The sequence below is a fragment of the Echinops telfairi genome, unplaced genomic scaffold, assembly GCF_000313985.2.
Source record: "Echinops telfairi isolate 266 unplaced genomic scaffold, ASM31398v2 ScPeMD7_3533;HRSCAF=4204_0, whole genome shotgun sequence".
NCBI lineage: Eukaryota > Metazoa > Chordata > Mammalia > Afrosoricida > Tenrecidae > Echinops > Echinops telfairi.
In genome coordinates this window covers 41,851,443-41,857,845 of record NW_022107431.1, presented here as the reverse complement: position 1 = coordinate 41,857,845, position 6,403 = coordinate 41,851,443, and the positions used below count along the sequence as shown (strand labels likewise).

At 37.6% G+C, this 6,403-nt stretch overlaps 1 protein-coding gene across 1 annotated transcript in view; it reads left to right on the top strand.

Moving 5' to 3' along the window:
* The first annotated feature begins 411 nt into the window (after positions 1 to 411).
* REV3L (REV3 like, DNA directed polymerase zeta catalytic subunit) overlaps positions 412 to 6,403 on the top strand; it is a 177,139-nt gene continuing 171,147 nt past the window's right edge. Inside the window, exon 1 of the mRNA XM_004702008.3 lies at positions 412 to 465. The gene's annotated coding sequence lies outside the window, so the exon portion shown is untranslated. The remainder of the gene's footprint in view (positions 466 to 6,403) is intronic.

Genomic DNA, 6,403 nt, shown 5'->3' with positions numbered 1-6,403 from the left:
GCTATTTAATTTTCTTTTAGCTCAGAAAGCATTTACTAAATAACCGTTTCAAATAAGAAATACTTGTGTAATATATAACAGTTTATAAATCTTCTATTTCCCTTTCATTATAATTATTAAAGAAGTGCAATAAGAATTAAATATCTTATTTTGTATGTGTATACATTTACACTTCAAAAAATTTATATATTAGATTGAGATTTTGTTTAAGATGGTACAGTGAAAGTCCTTGTAAGTACAAATACATGTTGATATATAAAGAATGTAAAGTTAAAACATGTTGGCATATTCTTAGTTTCTCAGAACAAGAAAATGACTAATCTAAATTTCATTTCAGAATAAAAACCAAGACAAGCCACATAAAAGCAACCTAAAAATTAAACTGTCATCATATTCTTTGTTTTAAAACTATGGAATAATAAATCTGAGGACGATTTCTCTCAAAATTGTTTATCTCAATTTCAAGTAAGTAATATGTTTTGGTTAATATATTGTGGGCAGGGGGAGTGGGGCAAGCTTTGACACTGAAGTTGGTACATCCTACTCATTCTTAAAGAAACAGCTCAAATATCCACTGCTTTAAATTGAGCCTTTTCTGACTCCTTCCCTCACCCCTGAGAAATTCTCTTCAGTTTCCATTGCCTTAGCCCCCTCCTACATTGCTGTTAAAGGACGATTTACATTGATTCTCGTTTTTGTGGGAATAGTCACATAGCACCCTCCTGCCACCGTAGTAGAAATGAATGTGGACTCTGAGGATACAGACCTAGTTCTGAATCCTCCTGTGGGTGGGAGACTCTTGGACAGGTTATTTTACTTCGATAATTACTATTCCATAGGGATGTTGTGATTAAATAGAAAGACCAACAAGTACCTGCCATTCATAGTAATATAAGTGTTACTTTTTTACTCATCTCTTTCCAAAGTGTCTATATCACCTCATGTGTACTAAGCCCAAGCCCAGCCCATTCCAAGTTATAGAGGCCAGACAGGACAGTGTAGAACTGATCTATCGGCTTTCCAAGACTGTACAATTTTATGGGAATCAGATTGCCACATCTTTCTCCCTAAGAGTGACTTGGTGAGTTTGAGCCACTGACCTCTTTTTGGTTAGCAGCTGAGCACCTCAACCATGCATGGCATCACCAGCACTCTTTCATGTATATGATCCCAAAACACAAACCAAACCCACTGCCAGCAAGTCATTTCCATTATACAAGGACTCTGTATAGGGTTTCCAAATCTTTCTAAATCTGCAGGAATAGATAGCCTCATTTTTCTCTCTTGAAGCAGCTAGTGGGTTTCAATTGCTGACCTTGTGGTTAGCATTTCAACATTACCCTACAGCACCACCTGGATTCCTTTCATTCGCTTAATGTTATAAGTGAGTCAGGATTAAAATGAAATTTGTGTACCATTTATTTGTACCTTACAATTGGACAAACTAAAATATTTGTACATTTTTGCAGTTGAAAATGGCTAATGTCTATAAGCCAAACATTTAAAAAACATTGTTAGAAAATTTCCCTGTGTAGGCCTGAACTTCTTTAAACTGCGGAAATTATTTTTGTATATGTATATATATATATATATATACACACACACACATATACTGAGCGGGGGATGGGGGTGTTGGAGGACAGAGAGAACAGAACTGTTGAGATATGCGTGCGTGTGCACACACACAAAACAGTTGATAGTGCTGTCAATGTGGTTCCAATTCATGAAGACTACAAGTATGTTGGAAAACTGTGTTATAGGGTTTTCCATGTCTGATTTTTCAGAGTTAGGTAGCCAGGCTTTTCTTCTGAAAAATCACTGGATTCCAACTGTCAATCTTGGTAAACAGTCAAGCTTATATGAATTACTTATAATTGTGAATGACTGAAAGGTATGCAGGCTGATCATGCCTAAAAAGTGGGCAATGATAAGTCATTGATTATGGAATAACTAGTTCTTTAATGCAAGTAGATTCAATGTTTATCTTGTGAAAGTCTTATTTTCCAGTCATCAAGAGTTGCCCCCCTCCTTTTTTTCTTTAAATGATGCGAGAAAACATAAAAATATGTGGGCCAGAGGTTACTCCCAAGGTGAGGTATAAGTAGGATCTATTGTGTTCTTGATTTGTTTGTTCTTTTTTGCCTTTTGCAAATCATGGCACATAGACACACAAAAAAGTGAAGCCATTGGCTTGGAGACCTCGTTAGGATTGCAGAATGTAGCCTGGATAAATTCCTTATTACTAGAGCTGTACTGTTCATCATATTTTCTACATATATGCTAGAGTGTGTTCTGTCTGCTTTTTGTTTTAAATAACATTGTCATCCTCCATTTCCACTCCCGCCCCCAACAAATTAGAAAAATTTTAAACTAATTTTGTTAAATCACACCATGGTTAAATGATGCTTCTCACTTAAAGCTCAATATAATTGAGTCGATTATGTTCCATCGTGATCCTAAATGACAGGACAGAAGAGCCTCTGGGTTTCTGAGGCCAGAAATCTTTATAGGAGCAGAAAGCCTCTTCTTTCTCCCAGTGGTTTTGAACTACTGACCTTGTGATTAGCGACCCAATGCATAACTTACTGCACCACCAGAGCTCCTTTGAATGATGCTTAGTGAAATTAAAATAGAAGCCCTGTTAATCAAAATCATAACTGTTCTAATACAGATGATAAATCACCTTTTTAAAATCATTTTATTGGGGGCTCGTATAACTCATATCACAATCCATACATACATCCATTGTGTCAAGCACATTTGTACATGTGTTGCTATCACCATTTTCAAAATATATTTTTATATTTGAGCCCTTAGTATCGGCTCATTTTCCTCCCTCCCTCATGATCCCTTGGTAATTTATAATTTCTTTTTCATGTCTTACACTGACCACTGTCTCCCTTCACCCACTTTTCTGTTGTCTGTCCCCCTGGGAGGGGGTTATATGTCCATCATTGTGATCAGTTCCCCTTTCCCCCACCATCTTCCCCTTTCCCTCCTGGTATTGCTACTCTCATTGGTCCTGAGGGCTTTATCTGTCCTGGATTCCCTGTGTTTTCAGCCAAATATATATATATATATGTAAGTGTACATGCTCTGATTTAGCCGGATTTGTAAGGTAGAATTGGGGTCATGATAGTGGCGGGGTAGGGGTGGTGGTGGAGGGGAGCATTAACGAACTAGAGGAAAGTTGTATGCTTCATCGGTGCTGTATTGCACTCACACTGGCTTGTCTCTTCCTTGTGACCCTTCTGTAAGGGGATATTCAGTTGTCTACACATGGGCTTTGGGTCTCCGCTCTTCACTCCCCCTCATTCACATTGGTATGATTTTTTGTTCTTGGTCTTTGATGCCCGATACCTGATCCCATTGACACATCGTGGTCACACAGGCTGGTGTGCTTCTTCCATGTGGGCTTTGTTGCTTCTGAGCTAGATGGCTGCTTGTTTATCTTCAGGCCTTTAAGACCCCAGACCAGCGGTTCTCAACCTGTGGGTTGCAACCCCTTTGGGGGTCGAGAGACCCATTCACCGGGGTCGCCCAATTCATAACAGTAGCAAAATTACAGTTATGAAATAGAAACAAAAATAATTTCATGGTTGGGGGGGTCAACATAACATGAGGAATTGAATTAAAGGGTTGCGACATTAGGAAGGTTGAGAACCACTGCCCCAGACACTATCTTTTGATAGCCAGGCACCATCAGCTTTCTTCACCACATTTGCTTATGCACCCATTTTGTCTTCAGTGATCATGTGGGGAAGGTGAACATCAGACTACCTGATTATTAAAACAAATTTTTCCTGCATTGAGGGAGTACTTGAGTAGAGGCCTACTGTCTGTCTGCTACCTTAATGAGATGGTAGATATTACTATTGTTAATTCCCTGTTCTAACTGATCTGTATTAGCTATTTTAATCCACAATACCTCTTTAAATTGGTACCGTTACCTGATTTTTACACATGGGAAATTGAGGAATGGAGAGGTTAATTAACTTGCCTAAAGTTATATTGCACATTGTGGGCTTCAGCATGTGAGGATTAAATAAGAGAACATGGGTTAGACTACTGCCCACCTAAACAAAAGAAGCAGAGAAGCAAAATCTTGAGATTTTTTATCTCCAAACACTTATAAAGAATTTGATAATACCCATTACTGAGAAATGAAAGTAATCCTGAATAGATTCTCACATATACTTTTTTTAAGTCTGTTTTTTTTCTAAGCAGTGTTAATATTTTCTCTCGGATTATTGTAGACTGACTTATTTTGTTTTATGTATGTATGTATTTAAAAGGTGGTGGTAGAACTTTACAATCAGCCTGATATAAAATGTTTTTATTGTGGGTTATGCATTGAGCTGCTTAACTGCAAGGTCAGCAATTTTGAAATTACCAGCCCCACTGTGGGAGAAAGGTGACGCTTTCTATTCCTGTAAAGAGTTAAAGTCTCAGAAACCTACAGAAGTCTTTGACTCTAACCTACAGGGTTGCTATGAATCTAAATCAGTTTGATATCCGTGAACGAGTTAAGATTTTCATTTTACAAATAGTGTAAATATGTTTTCATTGTTCACTTTATAAAACAACAGGCAAAACAAAAATCCTCCTTGACCGGCAATCCTGTTTCCCTCCCCATTTGTATCAGCTTTTGCTGAATAACAGATCTTTACCAAAAACGAGCAAACCCACTGCCACAGAGTCTATTTTGACTCATAGCGATCCTATCTTTATTGAAACAGAGTGCCACATCTTTCTCTTCCAGAACCTCTAGGGTCCCTTAACCAAACCAACCCACCCCACTACCATCCAATTGCTTCTGACTCATAGCAATCCTACCTAGGGGTTTCTCAGGCTCCAAAGCTTTATGGGAGCAGATAGCTTCATCTTTCTCTAGTGTAGTAGCTGGTGAGTTTGAACCACTGGTTTTGCTGTTGACCTTCCAGTGCATGCCCAACAGCACTACCACAGCTCCTTCTAAAGCTCCTACTACACCTCCTTTAAACTTCAAGCTTTTAAGTAATTGCTGTTTGGACGATGGACTATGCTTAGTTGAACTGGACTATGCTTAGTTGAACAATTCTGCTGCTTCTGGTAGGACACATTAATGTGACTGCAGGTGGATCAGGCTGGAGGTGGTTAGTCTAGGATGCTTTAATTCTCTGGGAATTGTGTTGGCTGAGTTGATAGAAGGCTTTGTGTCTCCAGTAGGTTGTTGCCATTAGGTACAGTCAAGCCAGTTACAACTAATGTAGCAGTCCCTTGTACAACAGAATGAAACACTGCCAGCCCTGCACCATCCTCACAGTCATTGCTGTGTTGGTGTTTTGTATGATTTCCTGTCTATGAATTCCGAGATCGGTAGAACTGTAGAGATAGTATCTGGATTAATAATTGCCTAGGGGCATGTGAGAGGAGGATGGGGGCAGAATGTGAAGCTAATAACAAGGAGTATAAGAAGAAAATGTTCTGAAATTGATTGTGGTAATGATTGCACAACTCTTCTTAATATGCTTGAACAATTAAATTGTATATGGCAGGTATATGTCATGTCAATAAACTACTTTAAAAAATGACCTTTGTAAATTTGTTTTTATCCTATAAATACTTTTTTAAAATCTCATGGAATTTTGTTTTTCACTGTGGTTTGATTTTCATTTCTGCATTATATCTCTAATTGTTTTCACTTTTGTATGTGATAATAGTATTTGGCACATGAACTTTCATGGCCAATATGTCTTTTAGAGCAGTACTTTTCAAAGTATGAAGAATTAGTTGTTGTTTTTTCTGATATTTTAGAGTACGTTAAACGTGAATCACTAGAAAAATGAAATGAGAAAAATTGACAAGCAAAATACTATCTCCAGATTTTTTATTATTACATTCAATAGTAATGCTGACCTGTCATATTGTTGTAAGAATTACTAAATGCTCACTCAAATTTTATACTAGTTCATTGTAGACCTGCAATAGCTAGTTCACAGATTCGATTTTGAAGAGCATGGCAGATTATATCCTTTTATCACTCTAATGAGACCCTTTAATTCTTTCCTTTTTGAATCATATTCGATGTCCAAATCACTGTTCCTTTTATTTCCTTGATAGGTTATTGCCTGTCACTATTTTTAATCCTTTTATGGCACTTGAATTTGTTTTTTTTAATCATTTTATTGGGGCCTCTTACAGCTCATCATCATCCATCCATCCTGTCCAGCACTTTTGTACATATGTTGTCATTATCTCATTTTCAAAACATTTTCTTTCTACTTTGGCCCTTGGTATCAGCTCATTTCCCCCTCCCCCACCTTCCCTCCCTTATGAACCCTTGATAATTTTTAAATTATTATTTTTTCATGTCTTACACTGACCACTGTCTCCCTTCACCCACTTTTCTGTTGTTCATCCC